Source organism: Pleurodeles waltl, chromosome 1_1 (assembly GCF_031143425.1).
Source record: "Pleurodeles waltl isolate 20211129_DDA chromosome 1_1, aPleWal1.hap1.20221129, whole genome shotgun sequence".
NCBI lineage: Eukaryota > Metazoa > Chordata > Amphibia > Caudata > Salamandridae > Pleurodeles > Pleurodeles waltl.
Window position 1 is genome coordinate 102280990 of NC_090436.1, and position 22319 is coordinate 102303308.

Consider the following 22319-nt stretch of genomic DNA (forward strand, 5'->3'; position numbering starts at 1 on the left):
ACACTTGTTTTTTTTATTTAGCATTTTGGAGAATGAACAAGACACACTTTACAGCCTCGTCAAATATGCATTGTAGAAGCCCATAGGACAGATAGGGAAAACCACACCCCCCTCCCAAGGGTTACAATGGCGGCAAAGGAAGAACCTGATGCAGTCCATAACATAATCTGCAAACCCCCTACACCCCACCCGCGTCCCACAAGAGTGGACCTTTGGGTTAACAACAACAATCATGCCCATCATGAATGGCTCCCCATCCCTGACAATGTGCCAACATAAATTAGCTAGGATCTAGAGATGAATGTATCAAAAAGAGACCTCTGCAGATTTCAAAGAGGCGGAGAACCAAATGTCTGAAGCTTTTAGGCCCATATTTATACCTTTTTTGCGCTGCATGTGTGTAATTTTTTGACGCAAAAGCGGCGCAAACTTACAAACTACAATTGTATTTTGTAAGTTTGTGCCGCTTTTGGTAAAAAAATGACACACACGCGGCGCTAAAAAAGTATAAATACTGGCCTTAATGTCTTGGACATGGTGAGATGTATGCCCCCTGCCCTATTGTAACGCCGAAAATAAATAGCAAACGGGTACCATGTGGTCTCAAACGTAACCATTCTAACCCTGATAATTGCACTAAGTTTCTCCATAGCATATAAGTTCCATAGTTTACCCTACCGTAAATTTAGAGTAGGAGAGTGGAGCTGCTTCAACATTTCTGCTAAGCATAGTCACGATGCGAGGAGAAGGTGAAACAAAAAACATCTTCTTGGAGTCGTTGTAGGAAGAGCCCTCTCTGCGCTCGGGTCATCCAGAAGGACCAACAATGGATCCCGGCAAAGTATAACATTGGTAACATTGGTTATACTTTGTATGGTAAGGATGACCTCCTCCCAAAAAGATTGCGGGCCCGATTCACAAAGGTAAGCTTAGACCAAAAGACTAAATTAAGACTAAAAGTCTAACTTTACTACGAGTAAAGTTAAACTTTTTGTCTAAGTTTAGACTCTTGGTCTAAACGTAGACCAAAAGTCTAACTTTACAGCGAGTAAAGTTAGACTTTAGGTCTAAGTTTAGGCCTTTGATCTAAACTTAGACCAAAAGTCAAAACTTAGACCAAAAGTCTCACTTTACTGTGATTAAAGTTAGACTTTTGGTCTAAATGTACCTTGTGAATTGGGCCCTGTATCTTTGGGCAAGTCCACCATGTATGTAAAAACATGTCCCACTCTCTACACCCCTACCAACAAGAGCTTGAACTCCCAAACATTCTGTGTAACCATACAGGAGTCAAATACCTTTGTCTAAGGAGTTTGTAGGAGTTTTCTTTATAGGAAAGGCAAACTGAGGATTTAGACACCAGTTGCCAAATTGCCCCCGTGTCATCCGAGATTTCAGTTCCCAATTCTCTTTCCCATTGTACCATGTACGCATGTTTCCTTGAGGGGGTGAGATTGAGCATGTGATGGTAAAGCCAGATAGATACCTTTGTGTCTAATGTTGGAGTACAATAGTGAATACATGGGTGTTTCCTCTCTTTCTATGGCTAAACAGGCCTTCGGGAGCCCAGCACAGTGTAAAGCTTGCCCTATTCAGCATGCAGTGTTGGGGGAAAGGGCAATTCCATCCCTTCTAGACTAATTTGTATATAATTCACCCCTATTAAAGAAAACTGAGAGTCTGGGGGCTTTACCTTGAGCCCAATGAAAGGTGGGAAGCCAAGTAGAAAGCCTGCTCCACCTGCACCCATAGTTTGTTGTCTGGAAAATAGTTCCAACCTAGGGATGACTGGAGTTGTGCCACTAAGCTCCATCATCTTAAGGCAGTTAAGAGATTTCTAACTTGCCCCAATGGTAGAGGTATTTGAATAGAGCACTACGTAGCGGAGGAATGTTGCCATCATATACATCTTTGGTGCATGATCAGAGGTGGATGGCCAAATAAGTAATTTTTGAGGGTCACCATTGAACCCGGCCCTCTGAATAGGCTCCTCAAGACTATTGTGTGAATCAGCCACCCCCATACCCAAAATTTGGTGACATTTTATCTGAAGCCTGAAACTCTAGAGAGCAAATCCATTTCCCTCATCAGGGTTGGGATGGAAGAATCGATGTTAGTGAAGAAACACAATATATCGTCTGCAAAGAGAGCTAGTTTATGCTCCAGCCGATTTGTAGTCCCCAGATTTCTGGCTTGTTTTGAAGTTTTGCAACCAAGAGCTCCATGGATACTGCAAAAATTGAAGGGGACAAGGGCACCCCTGGTGATTCCCACTTGAAACTGTGATATTAGGGGAAAGAGTACTGTTGATCTTCAGGCATGTTGCAGGCTTCTGAAAATTTGTAAGTAATAAGAGATGTTCTAGCTACCCCGTATGAGGCGTAGGTCTGTCAAAGTCTGCTGTGTACCCCTTTCCTTGTGACAGGTTTCTGCTCATGCCAACTGGATTTCAAGCCCCTGTCTACGGAATGTGGCTGCCCTCTCAAACGTCTCTGTGTGTGATATGAGATCCACCCTGAGGCTTGCTTTAGCCACATCCCATGAAGTCACTGGAGACACCCACTCTGTCTCGTTTTTTTCAAAATAGTGTTCTAAAGTATGTTTTATACAGTCGTGAAGGGTCGGGTTGCAAAAGTCCACCTCATTTGAGACCCATGGTTTTAGAAATGGTGATTGAGGGATATTGGGGCCAACTTCCATGCTAACCAGAGCATGGTCAGACACAACCGTACCTGCTGTCATGGAGTCTAACAGGTGAAGAAGCAGAGTGCAGAAAAGCAGGAAGTAATTGATATGAGAATGGGTCCTATGGGCATTGACATAGAATGTGTAATCCTGTTCATGGGGTGTAGCTGCCCCCAGGCATCCATTAAGTAGAGGTTGATGATGTCATGAATCAAGGCTGGGCGCAGATGAGGGTCACCCTTCCTAGAATTGGAGCGATTCATAATTGGATCAAGGGTGAGGTTAAGGTCTCTGCCCTAGAGAATGTCTCCCCTTGCGAAGAAGGAGAGCTTCTGAAAAAGGTCTGTATAAAAAGCTTTCCTTTAGGGTTGGGACCATAGACCAAGAAAATTGACAGTGGTGGGGAACCCAAGGTGCCAACCACTTGGCCCTCACTATGTCTATGTGTGCTGCTTAAACGGAAGGTCTCGTCAGAGTAGGATCACCACTTGCCATTTTTTAGTAGTGAAAGAAGAGTGATATAGTGTGGGATACCAATAGGAGTTTAAATGCTCGGTGCATATTTATGAGCCCCTAGCGCCACCTTGTGCCACATTAGCGTCATTATTTTTTATGTTAATGTGGCCCAACAAGGCCGAAATCCCAGAGCCACATTTACAGAGTGGCACAATGCATGCATTGCGCCACTCTGTATCTCTTTGCGCTACATTATGCCCGCACCAGGCATAATGTATGCAAAGAGGGTGTTCCCCCGTTAGGGAGGCCGAAAAAATGGCACAAGTAAATCTGCTCAGCGTAGGCATTAAAAGGGGGCTTCCATTATTTACAATGGGTCCCTATGTACTCTGCAGGAGTAGCACCAACATTTTGGCACTACTCCTGCAGAGTACATCAATAGCGTCACATTGAATGATGCTATTGGCCCCTACCCTACGGCGCACACATGGTGGCGGTAGGGGGGCGCTAAGGGGCGCAGGGAAAGTGGTGCTGCACTCATTGCAGCGCCACTTTCCATAAGTCTTCCCCTTGGTATTTTCTCAGAGCAAATGTGCGTCCTGTAGGAGGGCGACATCTACCTCATACCTATGCAGCTACTTTGTAAGCGCCCTGCGCTTGATGGGGGAATTGAGGCTCTGGACATTTAGCATGATGATATTAAGAGTTCTTCAGTGAATAATGTGGAGCTAAACACTAACCGCAGAAAAAGTGTTGAGGACATGCAAACCCCCAACCCACCCTGATTTGGGATATCCATTTAGTGTGTCAAACAATGCAAAATGAACATATTAAACAATTGCAAAGAGCTAAACTAAAGGACCAAAATCTTCCAAAACAGAAAGGCCAGGTCAGTCCCCACTGAAGAGGGGATGGAGTAGACCACCTCGAAATGGAATAACATGTCTGAAAACATAGACCATTTATCATGAGTCAAAAAGGTGAGAGGACGAGCTCCTGCACAGAACCTGTTCCCTGTCAGAAGGTCAAGGAATTGACGCTGGTCTCCCAGAAGGGACTCACTCTGCTCATAGACTGGGAGCCACAAGAAAAGCTGCCAGGTGCTTCTGAGAAGGTTGAGATGTAAACGGTGGGGCCATAGGCTGGGACAGGCAGCCCTCAATAGAACAGGTGAGGGGTGTAGGTCCCCGGCAGCAAGGACCCTCTCAGTACGTAAAATATGCATCAAAGATTTCATGTCCCCCATTGGCCGTCCAGCCAGTCCATCTATGGAAGGAATATGTAGACCAGGGCCCAGGTAAGAAAACAGGATTTGTGGGTCAACATGGAATCATCAGGTCACACCTTTTCACCTCCCAGGATCTAGGTTTTATGTCTTGCAGTGGGCCTCTCAAGATTGCTCAGACCCAGTAAGGGTCATTCTGCACACTGCATACAAACTGTCCATTCATCCCCTAGGCCGCCGCCCAGATTCTTCTAACTGCAGGAGGTTCTCCTGGTCAGGGCTATAGAACAGGGGAGGACCATCTGCTACCCCCAGTATGCCACAGGACCCATGACCCTAGGCCAGTCTGGGGGCCCACGAAGCTAGGCCGCATCCCTAGGCCTCCTTCTGCCACTGCATGTCCAGCCACCTGCAAGCCCAGCTCACCTTCCTTGTTTCTAGCTATGATGTCAGGCCACAAAGAAACCTCCCAGGGTGCCACTGTTCCAGCCATAGTTCAATTGTGGGAAGTGTAGTAAAGTAGCCTCTTTCTAGCATGGCTACCCCCACTTTTGGCCTGTTTGTGAGTGTGTGTCAGTGTGTTTTTACTGTGTCACTGGGATCCTGCTAGCCAGGACCCTAGTGCTCATAGATAAAAACCTATATGTCAGTGTGTTTTGCCTGTCTCACTGGGATCCTGCTGGTCAGAACCCCAGTGCTCATAATTTATGGCCTAATGTGTATGTCTGTGTAGTGCCTAACTGTGTCACTGAGGCTCTGCTAACCAGAACCTCAGTGCTTATGCTCTCTCTGCTTTTAAATTTGTCACTGTAGGCCAGTGACTTCATTTACCAATTTCAATTAGCATACTGGACCCCCCTTATAAGTCCCTAGTATATGGTACCTAGGTACCCAGGGCATTGGGGTTCCAGGAGATCCATATGGGCTGCAGCATTTCTTTTGCCACCCATAGGGAGCTCAGACAAACCCTTACACAGGACTGCCATTGAGCCTGTGTGAAATAGTGTGCACACTATTTCACAGCCATTTTCACTGCACTTAAGTAACTTGTAAGTCACCCATATGTCTAACCTTCACTTGCTGAAGGTTAGGTGCAAAGTGTGAGGGCACCCGTGCACTAGCAAAGGTACCCCCACATATTTCAGGGCCCTTTTCCTGGACTTTGTGAGTGCGTGGACACCATTACACGCGTGCACTACATATCGGCCAATACCCATATGTAGCTTCACAATGGTAACTCCGAATATTGCCATGTAACATGTCTAAGATCATGGAATTGTCCCCCCATTCCAAATCTTGTATTGTGGAGCCAATTCCATGCATCCTGGGGGCTCCATCATGGACCCCCAGTACTGCCAAACCAGCTCTCTGAGGCTTGCACTGCAGCTCCAGCTGCTGCCACCTCACAGACAGGGTTCTGCCCTCCTGGGGTCTGGGCAGCCCAGGAAGGCAGAACAAAGCATTTCCTCTGAGAGCAGGGTGTTACACCATCTCCCTTTGGAAATAGGTGTTACAGGCTTGGGAGGGGTAGCCTCCCTCAGCCTCTGGAAATGTTTTGAAGGGCACAGATGGTGTCCTCTACACCGGTTTAGGGACCCCCTTCTCCCCTGCTCTGGCGGTAAACTGGACAAAGGAAAGGGGAGTGATCACTCCCCTGTCCATCACCACTCCAGGGGTGGTGCCCAGAGCTCCTCCAGTGTGTCCCAGACTTCAGCCATCTTGCTTTGCAAGGTGTGGGGGCACTCTGGAGGGCTCTGAGTGGCCAGTGCCAGCAGGTGACGCCAGAGAACCCTCCTGATAGGTCCATACCTGATAAAGTAGCCAATCCCCCTGTCAAGGCTATTTAGGGTCTCTCCTGTGGGTTCTCTTCAGATTCTGCTTGCAAGTTTCCTTCAGGAATCCTCTGCAACAACTTCAGACTCTTCTGACCTCGGATCAACCACAGCCTGCTCCATGAAATGCTGTAACTGTAACAAAGTGTCTACAAGAGACACTTTTTTCAGCAACCTCAGCTCCAAGTCAGCAACTGCAACAGTTTCCACAGTGTGCACGCTCTGGGGACTCCCTGTCTTCATCGTGTACCAGAAGGACCAAAGAAATCTCCTTTGGAGTGACGGAGTCACCCCCCTTCGCCAAGCAGGCACCTTCCAAGACAACGACCGGTACCCTGAGACGCCTCTCACAGTGACAAGCGTGCTCCTAAGGACACAGAGGGTGGATATCATCAATGTATACTGTCCTGAGGTTCTGCTGATGCAATTTGGAGGAGGAAATACCTTGCCTTCCCCAAGAGTGACGGTACCTCTGTGTACTGCATCTTCTGCACCTCCTGAGGCCTCAGTGCACTCTTTGAAAAATTCCTTTGTGCAGAGCCTGGCCCAGGTCCCCAGCACTCCATCCTGTGACCCTCAACTCAATGAGTTGTTCTCCGGCGGCGTGGGACCTTCTTTTGTTGTGCTATATCAACTGCATTTTGCACCTCCTTTGAACCAAGGTCCTGCAGCTCCTGGGGGTGCTGTCTGGCATTTCGAGGGCTCTCTAAAGTGCTGAGAGCCCCCTCTTCTTCCTTACACAGAGTTGAGGCCTCCAGGTACCTCCTATGTCCATCCAGCACCATTTTGATGAAAAACGCACTTTTGGCGTAGCAAAGGCTTGTTGGCGACTTCCAACACGAAATCTCATCTGCAACGATCTTTACACCGTGGCACAGCTTTTGCATCATGCAGGAACCTGCTGGCATCTTCCTAGGGTGCAATTCTGCAGTCTTCAACTACCCATGGACTCTTCTTTTGCACCCTCTTCTGGGTTGGCAGGGGGCTCCTGTCCTTCCTGGAACTTTTTTTGATTTCTGGACTTGGTCCCCTTCCTTTGCAGGTCTTCAGGTCCAATAATCCAGCAGTTGTTCTTTGCAGAATTGGTTGGCTGCTGCAAAATCCCCAAAACGAGGCGTAGTGTGTCCTAAGGAAACTTGCAGTACTTTACTCCTGCTTTTCTGGGCTCTTGGGTGGGGTAATTTACTTACCTTAACTCTATTCTTACTCTCCCAGCAATTCTCGACACACTACACTTGTCTAGGGGGGAATTCGTCCACATTCATAGTATATGGTTTGTGTTGCCCCTAGACCAGAAGTCTTCAATCTGGGGGTCGGGACCCCCAGGGGGGCCGTGGAGACCTGGAAAGGGGGTCGCACTTTCCCCCAGCTGATCCTTAAAATGCCTCAGCTGAAGGGCCTAGACCCATTTTCTCCCATTGCATTCTATAGCGTTTCCTATTGTTTGCATTGTTCTATGACTATTTACTTGTCTAATTTTGGTGTCTAGTGTATATATTGTGTATAATACTTACCTCCAGAAGGAGTATTGCCTCTAAGATATTTTTGGTACTGTATCACCCAAATAAATACCTTTATTTTTGGTAACACTGAGTATTGTGTTTACTTGTGTCTAAGTACTGTGTAACTATAAGTGGTATTGCATGACCTTTGCATGTCTCCTAGTTCAGCCTAAGCTGCTCTGCTATAGCTACCTCTATCAGCCTAAGCTGCTAGAACCCTGCTACATTTCACTAATAAGGGATAACTGGACCTGGTATAAGAACCCAAGGTACCCACTTCAAACCAGGCCAGTCTCCTACAGGACGGCCCTGAAAATGGCTGCTGAAGCCAGAAACAAATCCCTCAATGAGCTGGCCTTGTAGATGAATGTGGTGTTGGGCCCCTGGTCATCCTCCTCTCAGCCCCAGGGGCCCAACCGCTGCTGACCCACCACTAAATTTAGGGCTATCTCTGCTTTAGTCACCATCAGCCCAGGCAGAGGGGTTTTCATGTGGCTCCCAAGATAGCTGTTGCGATTGGGACAGCAGAGTCTGCCACCAGAGAAGCAGTTGTCCTCAGGGCTCCCCTTCGCACATCAGGACCATCCCTGCTGGCCAGTGCCTTGAGGGTCCTCACAGAGGCCCACACCTGGTTTACGCAAGCCATGAGAGGGATCACTGAATGGAGCTCAATGAAGGCGCATCTTGTCAAGTACCTGTCTCAGCCACGCCCCTGCTAAACACTTATTCTAATTCTGGAAGACTTCTACCATTGTCTTCACTAGACTGACACCTTCTTGCATTTCCATATTTCCTTGAGACCATCCTTTTTCTAAACTTAGAACATAAAATAGATGATTTTAGAATGTCTTCATGTTTAGGAGAGAGAATCAGAGTTTCTTTTATGAACACCTATTTCTAATTCTCAGTTTTTGCATTTTTGTGGCTGTGATTATTTTGTATCTTATCCTACTGAGACTGAACCTATTGTAATATTTCAGCTTATTAGCTGTAATTATGTATCTTTTCAGTATTCTCCTGACATGCATATACACTGGACTAATTATTATTTTGTAATAAAATTACTTAACTTCAATCACACATCTGTGGTGCTTATTGTATTGCCAACTGGATTTCACAGAAATTGAATTGCTTTATTAGTGCTAACTCCCTTGGCATCTAAGTCAACTTAAAAAGATTAAAGTGTGTGTATGCGCTCTCCTTAGAACATGGTAATGTTGGCTTCTCCCCAATTGGCATACTTAATTTCCTTGTAAGGGCCTAGTAAAGTGGCATTACAAGTTCCCAGAGCTTGCAAATTAAATGCTACTAGTGGGCCTGTAGCGCTGATTACGTTACCCACCTAAGTAGTCCTTGAAAACATGTCTCAGGCATTCCATTGCACTTTTGTGTGCAGTTTTTAACTATTAGCAATCAGAAGGGGGAGGGGATAGAAGACTTAGGGGTAGTACCACTCAGCTTCCAACAGTAAATAAACAATCAAAATGGGAGTGAGGTCCCAAAAAATATGTCTTTATTAATGAGGAGTCCTTATGTATCTTTTAAGGATCCTGCACCAACTAGAATTCACTAGCAGCATGCTTCATTAGCATGTCAGCATTCAAAATACATAGGGTCTAATTTACAAGGCCCTGGCAGCACACTGCACCACCTGAGCATCATTTGTTTTACACTCAATTGGCACAATGTGCCTGTCCTTATATGTAGAAAGGCCAAACAAAGCCACCTTGTATGGCTTTTCATGGCCTTTTAAATATGACCCTCTTTCACGTATAACTCTGGGTGAAAGGGGAATTTCATGGGTGTTGCTGTGGGTGTTCCATGGAATCTGATGGATTTACAAGGATGGGAATGTGTCAGATTCTTACACAACCTCAGGGGTGACATTAAAGTGGTGCAATGTCCTAGTAAATGAGGCCCCTAGTGGGTCTGAGCAGGCTCAACCTGCCTAGGGAGGCTGCACTTCTAACTATAAAAAAGTAATGGGATCTCTGTGAAGTAGATTAAAATTAGCTTGAATTCACTGTAGAGTTTATTCCAGAAGAAGTGAATTGGGGTAGGGTTACAAACAAAATAAGATGTAAATTGGGGACATAACAATGGTCCCTTAGCTCTACAACAATCACGGTCTGCAAGTGTCAACCATCTTCGCCCAGCCGGCTTTTGTGGGTTTCTTGAGGACCATTCTAAGCAGATCCCTATTCTAAGTATGGGATGCTATTCTAAACCTAGTGTATTTATAATCACTAATCAGTGACCTGAAAGTGAGGTAGAGAATCACTAATGCAAGTCAATAACTTGCGAATGTTAGACCTGGCATCCTTGGTGTGGTCTTCCCTAACATTTTGCTTCTACTTCCCAGGTTGTTGCTGTGTGCTAGACTCTGTTTTAGCTGTTTTTGCTACTCTGGACACTTTACCACTGCTGACCAGTGCTAAAGTGCAAGTGCTCCCTATGTGAAATTGTATGTGTAATTAGCTTTTCTATAATTATTAGATTTACTATTAAGTCCTTAGTGAGTTGCACTATAGGTGCCTTGGGCCTCTACATCAAATGCTACTAGTGGGCCTGCAGCACTGTTTGTGCCACCCACATACATAGCCCTGTAAACATGGTTCAGACCTGCCACTGCAGTGTCTGTGTGTGCAGTTTTAAACTGCCAATTCAACCTGGCAATGGTACCCACTTTTGTGGGTAGGGAATGTAATTGTGTGTTTTTACATGTCCTAACAGTGAAATACTGCCAAATTCGTTTTTCACTGTTGGAAGGCGTATCTCTCTCACAGGTTAACATGGAAGCTGCCTTTAAATATCCTTAAAGTGCAGTTTTCCTTTGAAAGCAGATAGAAATTTGGAGTTTTGGGTCTCAACTCATCTCACAAATTAAAAATACATCTGTTAGTGAAGTTGGCTTTTAGATTATTAGTTTGTAAATGCCACTTTTAGAAAGGAGGAATTTTCTTGCTTAAACCTTTCTGTGACTCTGCCTTTTTGTGGATTCCCTGCCTGGGTCAAACTGACAGTTGGGCTGTTTGTGAATATCCTCCAGACAGTGACACAAAGGGAGCTGGGGTGTAGCCTGCATATTCTGATGAGCCATCTGGGCTAGTGTGGAGGGAGGCGTGATCACTTACACCTGAATGGGCTGTGCCTGCCCTCACACAATGCAGTCTCCAACCTCCTGGTGTGTGTCTGGGGCCTGGCCTGGGCAAGGCAGGATCCTGTAAACAACTGAGACTTTTCCTTGAAGTTGTACAACTTCAAAGGCAGAAAGGGGTATAAATAGTGGACCCAAAACCCCAGACTTTGTATCACCTCAAGACTGCTTGAAGGATTCAAGAGGAACCTCTGACATGAGAAGAGCTGAAGGGCTGAGGAGAAGTGCTGCACCTGCCTGGGACTGTGCTTTGTTGGGCTATCCTGCAGTTGCTGCTTCTGCCTGTGAAAGGGGACAAAGATGGGACTTTGTTGTGCATTCCTGAATTTCTGCTTAAAACGTATCTCCAAGGGCTTGGACTGAGCTTGCCTCCTGTTTTTGAAGCCTCAGTGACAGCAAAGGCTTCACGAACCAGTCTTTGAGTCTGCATGCTGTGGACTCTAGCTTGTTAGGGGGTGCCATTCCAGTTTCTGGGCCCCTGAGATTGAACTTCTGGTGAAATCCTGTGAAGCGATGCTGGACGACGCCGTCCAACTTCATAAGGACACTGAGGCACGGAACTTGTGATGCTGCCTGCAAATGAAGTCGTCGACCTCGCAGGCCCCGCATCACCAACGCAGCTGACGTCTCGCAAGATCAGAGTGTTGTATCACTGACGTTCATGACACCTGCCACCCTCCCCAGAGTCTTCCCCAGCCCTCCCCTACCCTCTCCCTCCCTCTCCTGACCCCCCTGCACATTTACACACTAATCCACACACGCCTACCCACATCCACCCACACATGCACACATACATACCCACACACCGCAACACACACTGACATACATTGTCACACATACGCATTCACAACACACAACATACACGTACACTCACATTCAGTCATTCACGCACGCATTCCACATGACTCACACCCACATGCATGCATACAAAAACAGACACACACACCCGACACACAACACCCCCACACACCTACCTGCTTGCAGGGGGTCCTCCAGCAGGAGACGGGACACGGCGCTGCTGTCAACAGCTGCGTCAGCCAGAAAAACACCGCCAGGCCGTATCATGGACCATGATATACTAGGCGGTGTTTTGATGGTTTGTTCGTCGCCATGACCATCGCCTTCTGGTGGAATTCCATCTACGGTCATAATGCAGTTGGCGGCTGGTAGCCACAGCATTCACATGAGAGATGTACTGGTCTGCCAAACACACCATCTGCACATTCATTGAACGGTAACTTTTCCGGTTTCTGTACACCTGTTCATTCCTACGGGGGGGTACAAATGCTACATGTGTACCATCAATGGCACCAATGATGTTGGGGATATGTCCCAGGGCATAGAAGTCACCTTTCACTGTGGGCAAATCCTCCACTTGAGGGAAAACAATGAAGCTGCGCATGTGTTGCAGCAGGGCAGACAACACTCTGGACAACACGTTAGAGAACATTGTCTGCGACATCCCTGAAGCAATGGCCACTGTTGGTTGAAAAGACCCACTGGCCAGGAAATGGAGTACAGACAGGACCTGCACTAGAGGGGGTATTCCTGTGGGATGGCGGATAGCTGAAATCAGGTCTGGCTCCAACTGTGCACACAGTTCCTGGATTGTTGCACGATCAAGTCTGTAAGTGATAATTATGTGTCTCTCTTCCATTGTCGACAGGTCCACCAGGGGTCTGTACACCGGAGGATGCCGCCATCTCATCACCTGCCCCAGTGGACGTGCCCTATGGAGGAGAACGGTGAGCAGAGGGTCATACAACACTTACGTATCACAATGTTTTTTTAGCAAAAACGTTACAATATCTCCATGTGCCTTTGTTTGTCCGTATTCCTGACCTAAATAGGTGTGATGCAGTTATTTGGCCTGCCATGTGGCCCCCTGAAATGGCGGTTGCCTGACCTGTAAGGTGGGACAAGGAGAAATGAGGTAACTGAGCTGGCGTTGTACACCATCGCGGTAGGCAGTCGAAGACCGAGGCGCAATTCAGCATTGGTTAACATTGGGCCCTATGGGTTCCAGGAGCCAATGACGATGTACTCTGGTGGTGACGGTTCGCAACGCCGTGGACGTAGCCGCCATTTTGTAACTGTTCACTCACTTGTTACCTGACCTTCAATAGGAGAGAACCTATACTGCAAGTGCTGCTGTGGACTGTGTCTGGAAGCGACGATGGCTACAGTGTCTGGGGAAAGGCCCCTGCCTTCACATCGGAGGAGTTGGAGAAACTAGTGGATGGGGTCCTCCCCCAGTACACGCAACTGTACGGTCCTCCAGACAAACAGGTGAGTACACTGTGAGCATGGTGGATGGCACATGATTGTATGGAGTGTCGTGGATGGAAGAGGGAGGGGAGGGGGACAGGCCAGCATGTGAGGATAGTGTGTGTGTATGTATGTCTGGGCCAGGGTGGGAGGTATGTAGGCAATGCGTGAGAAGAACTGTATGGGATAGTAACATCTATTCTTCTAGGTCAGCGCCCACCAGAAGAAGGGTATTTGGCGTGCCATTGCCAAGGAAGTGCGGACCCTGGGGGCCTACCATAGACGGAGCACCCACTGCAGGAAAAGATGGGAGGACCTGTGCCGCTGGAGCAAGAAGAAGGAGGAGGCCCAGCTGGGGATGGCCTCGCAGCGTAGAAGGGGTGCCTGTTGCACCATGACCCCCGATGTACCGGATCCTGGAGGTGGCATATCCGGAGTTGGATGGGCGCTTGAGGGCATCACAGCAGCCACAAGGGGGTGAGTACACTCTCAATCAGCTGACTCTGCGCGCTTGATGAGGTGTCTGGGTGGGGGTGGTGGCCTGTGGGTTCCCCTAGGCAAGGGCATACGCACAAAGGTAGATCCATTGTTTTGCAGCCTCATTCCCAGTCCAACCCCAAAGGTGGTATTTGTTCTCTACACCTAGTCAGGCTCCCATGGGTGCCAGCTGTGCATGAAATGGATCTAGACAGAGTCCCCCTTGGGCATGTGCTTTTCCCCTCCACTGTTAGTGATTGGCTTAGTGCATAGGGCTGCTCCCTGTGTGTTGTGGCCGCCAACAGTAGTGGTGTTGCATGCACTGACCATGTGTATCTTCTGTCTATCCCCCCTTTTTGTTTTGTCACCCTGTTTTTGCATGCATTAGCATTTTCTGGCAGAGGAGCAGTGGCACCGGAGAAGGAGGGAGCTGCATCCCACATGGCCCTGGAGGGTGAAGTAACGGAGTCTGAAGGCACCAGTGGGACGGAGGGCGAGGGGAGCTCCACGACGGGGACAGGAGCATACACCAGCGACAGCGACTCCTCCTCTGATGGGAGCTCCCTTTCGGTGGCGGGCACCTCTGTGCCCACCGCATCAACAGGTCCAGCCGCCACCCCCTACCAGCATCGCCCTCCCAGCAGTCCCTCAGCGTGTGTCTCATGCCAGCTCACCCAGGAGGGTGGGCATCTCCTTCGCCCCAGGCACCTCAGGCCCTGCCCGACTCAGCCCTGCTGCCCTTAGTGAGGAGGCTATTGACCTCCTGAGATCCCTCACTGTTGGGCAATCTACCATTTTGAATGACATCCAGGATGTTGAGAGGCATTTGCAGCAAACAAATGCATGCCTGGAGGGCATTCATTCTGGGCAGGAGGCCCAACATGGAGCATTTCAGGCTCTGGCCTCAGCATCGATGGCAGCCATTGTCCCTGTGTCCAGCCTCCCCCTCCAGCTTCTTCCACCCAGACCCAATCCCCTGTACCTCAGCCTATCCCAAGCACACCACCAGACCAGCATGCACACTCATCAACACACAAGAGTGAACATGGCAAACATGAGCACCACACATCCCACAGGCACTCACACAAGCACCATCCCCATGCAGACACACCAACATCCACTGCCTCCACTGTGTCCTCCTCCTCCACATCCTCCTCCTCCCTCCCTGTCTCAGTCTCCACTCACACCTGCATGCACTACCTCCTCAGCCACTACCTCCATCACCAGCACGCCCATCACCACTCACCGCTCACGTGCACTCACCACCCCCACTACCATTCACACATCCCTGTGTCCTCTCCCAGTGTGTCTGTAAGCCCTCCTCCCAAAGTACACAAACGCAGGCACACACCCACCCAACAGCCATCCACCTCACAACAGCCTCCGGCCCATACACCTTCACCCAAATTCAGAAAACGTACACCTCCTACAACCACTACCTCTTCCTACAATCCCAAACCCACTCCATCTTCCCATCCCAGTGTGCCCACATGCCGGAGGGAGAAGCCGCACCTACCAGCAATCCAGGGCTCCTCCAAACCAAGAGGGGACAGTGGTAAGACACCAGCAGCAACATCAAAGGTGGGGAAGGGACACAAGCCGAAGAGTAGGTGAGGACAGGGCACGGTGGCTCCGACAGAGGGACCAGAGTCATCCCTTCTGTCAACCACAACACCAATCTGTACGGCGGTGCACACCGACACCTGCACTGCCACCATTACCGCCACCTGCACCGCCACCAGCGCCACCACCTGCATGTCTGCTGCCTCAGCAACAGTCCCCAGCATCATCCCCAGTGGGCAGCCGTCCGAGGCTGCAGGAGACGTCCTGCTGTGTCCCTCAACAGGTGCAGACACATTTACCACCGCCAGCAACTCCGCCACAAACACCACCGCAATCACTGCCACCAGCCCCGCGACGTGCTCAGACAGTGCCACCACAGCTGATATGGCAATCATCCCCAGTGGGCAGTCGTCCAATGCTACAGGAGACGTCCTGGACTGTGCCCAGCGTCCATGAGGCATGACTCTCAGCACAGTTTGTATCTGCAGACGAAGTCGCAGCAGGGTGGAGGGTGTCTCTGCCTCCATGGCGTATCATACTACTTTTTCCCAGGCAATCTCGTGGCACACACACCCATGTGAGGGAATGGGACATGCCACACTGCATGTGAAGCACTATGGGCACAAAGCCCCCTCCAGAACCAGTGGAGAGATACATCCACTACCTCAGGCCTTGGCAGGATGAAGCACTCTGGGCACCAAGCCCCCTCCAGAACCAGTGGAGAGATACATCCACTACCTCAGTCCTTGGCAGGATGAAGCACTCTGGGCACCAAGCCCCCTCCAGAACCAGTGGAGAGATACATCCACTACCTCAGTCCTTGGCAGGATGAAGCACCCTGGGCACCAAGCCCCCTCCAGAACCAGTGGAGAGATACATCCACTTCCTCAGTCCTTGGAAGGATGAAGCACTCTGGGCACCAAGCCCCCTCCAGAACCAGTGGAGACTGACATCCACTTGTGAGACTGTGGCTTTGCACTCCCCAGGATAGAGCAGTGGGCAAACCAACCACTGGAAGGACTTGTAAGACTATGGCTTTGCACTCCCCAGAACCAAGCAGTGGGCAAACCACCCACTGGAAAGACTTGTGAGACTGTGGCTTTGCACTCCCCAGGATAGAGCAGTGGGAAAACCACCCACTGGAAAGACTTTTGAGACTGTGGCTTTGCACTCCCCAGGATAGAGCAGTGGGCAAGCCACCCACTGGAAAGAGTTGTGAATCTGTGGCTTTGCACTCCCCAGGATTGAGCAGTGGGCATGGAGCCCCCTAGTGGAGCAGTGGCGTTGTGCGTTCATCCGGCTGAGGTGCCCCCTCCACCTCCACCTGAAGTGCCTGTTTCATTTCGATCTGATGTCCCTGCAGAGTTCTCTCCGTTTTGAGTCAGATATCTTGTGTGGGCTTCGCCCATGCATTTTAGGACACTGATCCAAGGACGATGTTTGATTAATAACCGGACTTGTGTAGTTGGTGTACTTATTTGTATATACTGATTTTTGAAATTGCACTATCTGATTTTTATTGATTACAATCATTACAATCATTTCCTTTTGTCCTTGCATTCTTCCAGGAGGTGAGTGGGTGTATATGTAATGTTGCTGCATGTATTTGTGTGTATGGTGTTTTGGGTGAGGGTGGGGTTGAGGGTATTGCATGTTGCGTGTGTGTGTCACTCTCTTTTCCCTCCCACCCTCCCCTGTGTTGTAGGTGCAGTACTCTCCGTGGTCGTCGACGGCGTCTTTCCTGCTCCTGATACAGAAGGAGGAAGACCAGCATGGGCAGGACCTGTAGTTCGGGTTCCATGGCGTGCTGCTTCTTCGTTGGGTGTCGAGAGGTGAGTGGTTTCCGTTCCAATTCCTGTTTCTGCCGTGCTTTTGATAGCGTTGGTACCGCCCCAGAAAAGGTGGCGGATAGGCCTCTTGTAATAGTGTGGGAGGTACTTTGTCCTCCGCCTGTCTGTTGGAGGTTACCGCCGCAGTGTTTCTTTCTACCACCGTGGCGGCCGGAGTGTTAAAGTGGCTGTCTATGTTGACGGTTTCCGCCATGGTCATAACTCAATTTTTTTTCCGCTGGGCTGTTGGCGGTATTACCGCTGCTTTATCACCGACCGCCAGGGTTGTAATGAGGGCCTAAGTCAGCACCAAGACTCAAACCTGCTTCACCAGCTCCAATGTCAGCAGCTCTTCCATATATACGGGAAATATCCTATGATGGAAAAAACATGCTGGCAATACTAACAGCCAGTGAGACATGAAATATAGTAACCCAATTGCTGAAATTGCATGTATTACACTAATGTTTTATTACAATTGTTAGAAATTGGGTCTTTGGTTGGCGGTCAGGTTGCCCCCAGTCCAGGCAAGGACCCTCACTCTAGTCAGGGTAAGTCACACAAAATCTAAATTATCCTGTGCCCACCCTCTGGTAGCTTGGCACTGAGCAGTCAGGCTTAACTTAGAAGGCAATGTGTAAAGTATTTGTGCAATAAGTCATGCAATTACACAGTATAAACACCACACAAATACACCACGCAGGTTTAGAAAGATATTGATCTGAGTAGAATAAGGTAAAAATGTACAAGTTGAGATGTCACTTTTGTAATGAAAAATAGAGTCTCTAGTTCTTTAGTTTAGTTTGCGTCTAAATTATCCGCAAGGGACCGCAGAAGAGAAGATGAGTGGAAAACGGGGATATGTACCTCGGTTTCTCTGGGCGCACACAGACGATGCATCAATGCTTTTTCACGCAACAAGGGCTTTGCATCGATTTTTGGCACGCAAACTTGGATCTTCTTTGGGTTGCGGGGTATTTGGACGCCCTGGGGACAATGCAGAGAAATCCTGGGCATGCAGAATGGAGTCAGAGGAGCTGCATGGATCTGGCAGCGATGCAGAGAAATTTCTGTTGCACGGCATGCGCTGTGTCGATTCTTCTCACAGGAAGTCGGGCTGCATTGTTCCGGCTCAGCTTTACAACGATCCAGTGGGCCATGCATCAAAGTTCCGGTTGCAAGGCTGGTGCTGCGTCAATCGCCACTTGGGGAGCCGGGGAGCGTCATTCCGGTTCGGCGTGCAGTGATTTTCTCACCGCAATGCAGGCTGTGCATCATTTCTGGCAGGCTGTGTGTTGAAATTTCGCCGCACAAGGAGTTCTTTGCAGAGATGAAGTATTTTTGGCCCTGAGACTTCAGAAAACAGGAAGCAAGCTCCATCCAAGCCCTTGGAGAGCACTTCTTAGCAGAGCCAGAGGGTAGCAAGGCAACAGGGCAACAGCAGGGAAGCAGTCCTTTGCAGAAAAACAGTCAGGTGAGTCCTTTGGCCAGCCAGGCAGTTCCTCTTGACAGGTTGCAGGTTCAGGTCCAGAAGTGTCTGAGTTGGTACAGTCAGAGGCCCTGTTTAAATACCCATATTTGCCTTTGAAGTGGGGAAAACTTCAAAGAGTGGCTTAGAAGTGCACAAGGTCCCGTTTCAGTTCCATCCTGTCTGCCAGGGTCCAAGTAGGGGTCTTGGCAGTCCAATGCGTGATGGCAGGCCACCGTCCTTTGACATGTAAGTGTCAGGCCATCCACCCTCCCAGCCCAGGAAGACCCATTGTGGGCAGGTGTGACTGAGCATCCTGTTTTTGGGGTTGTCTGAGTGAATGCACAAGGGAGCTGTCAACTAACCTAGCAAGAAGTGGATTGTAAGGCACAGAAGGATTTAAGTGCAGAGAACTGCTCACTTTCTAAAAGTGGCATTTCTAAAATAGTAATATTAAATCTAACTTCACCAGTCAGCAGGATTTTGTATTACTATTCTGGCGATACTAAATATGATCTTATTACTCCTTGCAGATCAGAATCTAGCACTCAAACAGTATATGAGGGTAGCCCTAATGTTAGCCTATGAAAGCAGCAGGACTCACAGTAGTGTAAAACTAATTTAGGAGTTTTACACTACCAGGAGATATAAACTACTCAGGTACATGTCCTGTCTATTACCTACACAGCACCCTGCTCTATGGGTTACCCAAGGCCTACCTTAGGGGACTTTAATGTAGAAAAAGGGGAGCTTTGGGCTTGGCAGATACTTTTAAATGCCAAGTCAAAGTGGCAGTGAAACTGCACGCACAGGCCTGAGACATGGTTAAGGGGCTACTTATGTGGGTGGCACAATCAGTGCTGCAAATCCACTAGTAGCATTTAATCTACAGGCCCTGGGCACATGTGGTGCACTTTACTAGGGACTTATAAGTAAATTAAATAAGCCAATTGGGTATGAGATAATGTCACCATGTTTTAATGGAGAGAGCATATGCACTTTAGAACTGGTTAGCAGTGGTAAAGTACGCAGAGTCCTAAAACCAGCAAAAACAGTGTCAAAAAGTGTAGGGAGGCAGGCAAAAAGTTGAGGGCGACCACCCTACGGCTGTCAGGCCTAACAACAATGATAAGTGAAATGCTTACTTACCAATTCGATGCAGCATATCCTCCATGTTCTCAAGTTTGTGCCTGGAACTTTGAGGTCCACTCCCACAGACAACTCCCTGAATCAATCCAGACCCTCAGCCTGATTTAGATCTTGGCAATAACGTTCCCGCCATCAACTTATCAACTGTAAACCCGCCCACCACCCCAATGGTCTGCCCGCCACATTTAGATGTTGACAGTCCCATGGACAAAAGCCCGCACTTGAGCCACCATCTCTGCCAAGAAACACGCCTGGGTCAACTGTGGGAGAGGGAAAAGGGGCTGATGGCAGAACCCCAGACAGCCTTCCTGCCATGCAGATGTGGATGTGCCTTACCGCCAAGTAAAACTTGTAGGTCCGACCTCTACTTCTGAGTTGGCGGATTGGGGGGAAAGGAGGTGAAAACTTACAGTTTTTACTCATTTCACCTCCATTTGACTGGACACGACTTTTTTTTTTCCTGCTGCCACGAACCATGGTATACCGTGATAGGTTTGTGATATACCCAGGTACATGCAGATGAGAAGCTAGTATGTGATTGACTAATGGTTGTGTTTACCAAACAAAAAGCAGCCATGTAGTTTTAGGCACAGTTTTGCTACATATTGTGTTTTGCTGCATTCTGGGTCAGGGTCTTAGATATAGGTAAGTAGTAGGTTTTATTGTTGTCCTCTTTATTAAAGTGGTGATAGGTAGAGACATGTATTTAGAATGTTCTGCATATTTTTACAGCAGTTTAGGGTGAACCCTGCATTTTCTTTAAATGCTTTTAATTAGCATGGTAAATTGTAGGTGATACTGCAGTACCCAATATATTTTTTTTGTGCAGAATTAAATATGATAAAAAGAGAAAATACATTATAGTACACTAGTGTAGTACATTGTATTTTTAATTATTTTAAGTACTGCAGTGCTCCCAAGGCAGTACCGCAGTACTCCGTAAATTTGTTCAAAGATATATATATATATATATATATATATATATATATATATATATATATATATATATATATATATAGGCACTTATAAATATCTTTCCTGACCTACCACTACTTTAATAAAGTAGTAGCAGTTAGAGAACAATGTCAAACCTAATACTTATCTATATCTAAAGCCATACATCAGAACACACACAAAGTGTACCTAAAAACAACATGACCTCCTTTAACTTTTGTAAAGACAGTCATTAGCCAATCATGGAATCACTTGTCATCAATATGTACTGTGGTACTTCACAAAAGTACTGCAACAACAGATATCACTAAGTTAATATGCCTTATAACTGAAAAAGAACTTACCCTACTTACCTGTCATAACCAAAAAGATATCTGCACACCATATTGTGCAATCCTGCAGAATTCATAGTAATTCTTTCAGCCGTTTTCACAGTACATGTGATACAAAAGTCATTGGAAAATACAATGGTGGAAAACCCCCTTTGACCATTCAGCGCAACACTTTCCAGCCTCCATCAATGTTGAAAAAGCTGTACGTCCAGAAAGTATCTTGGAGATTTGTCAAATGGGGCCAAGGGTATTACTGGCCATAACATCAAGGAACTCCTATAACTGGGAATCCTAACTTAAACTAAAGAGTGGCTACACAATTTTGAAACTACTAAGATGACAACTAGATTTTTGTTAAAGAAGATATAAATCTAGGTTGGGTAATGCAACCAACTTAGAGAGCTACAGTATTCCTTTTTAATCTACTACAAGATAATTGACCATTTGATAGAGGAGAATAAGGAACACTTAATTTGGAAAATATAATCCTGCCCATACATTCCTTTGGAACATTACATTGAAACACCCATTCATTTGGAAATGGAATTGGAAAAAGGCATGAATGTGTGTTTTTCACCTTCTAAGAAATTTAGGGACTGATTACGACCTTGGTGGATGGGATACTCCGTCACAAACATGACGGATATCCGGCCCACAGTATTACAAGTTCCAGTACATCCTATGGAAACGGCGGATTATTCCATCCGCCAAAGTCATAATCAGGCCCTTAGTGCCGTACCAACTGTTGGGGACAGATTACCATACAGGCACTAAACCAAACCTAAAGCTTTTGAGAAGACATTACTATTCCCATTATCAGAGGATTTTCAGTCTTGCAAATAATTCAGTTCAGGAGGTTTCATAACATAATATACTGGGCTCCAATTGTTTTGACTGGGGTATTTTGCTTTTGGCTTCCTGGAGCATCCATTCAAAGTGCCCTGACCCTGGAAAACAAATACATTTTACACTTGCTGTGTCTTTAGGCAGACTATTGTCAGACTAGTTGAGCTGAGTGCTGATGGGTAGAAAACTAAAATTTAAAAAATGCAACAAATAACAAGCAATATCCAGTCAGTGATTTCTCTTTTTTAAAAAGGCAGAAAAGCACTTTACCACAAAGACAATTAAATGCTAAGCAGAAAGTTACAAAGATGTGAAAAATGGCAGATGGAAAAACACACCCTATAGCCTTGCAAGTTACATGGACAAGAAGCACTGGTCCTACAGTTGAAAACAATACAATCAATGCACTAACTAAATGTGATCCTTAGTTGTAATAAATCATATATAAAGAACTTTTAAAAAAAATATTTACTTTGTGACAGCACAGTGAGTGTGTAGTGAGAAATGTGCTTGGTGCTCTCACCAAAGTGATACACACATATGAACAAATTTAGTGATCAAAGTTGTGCATTTTAA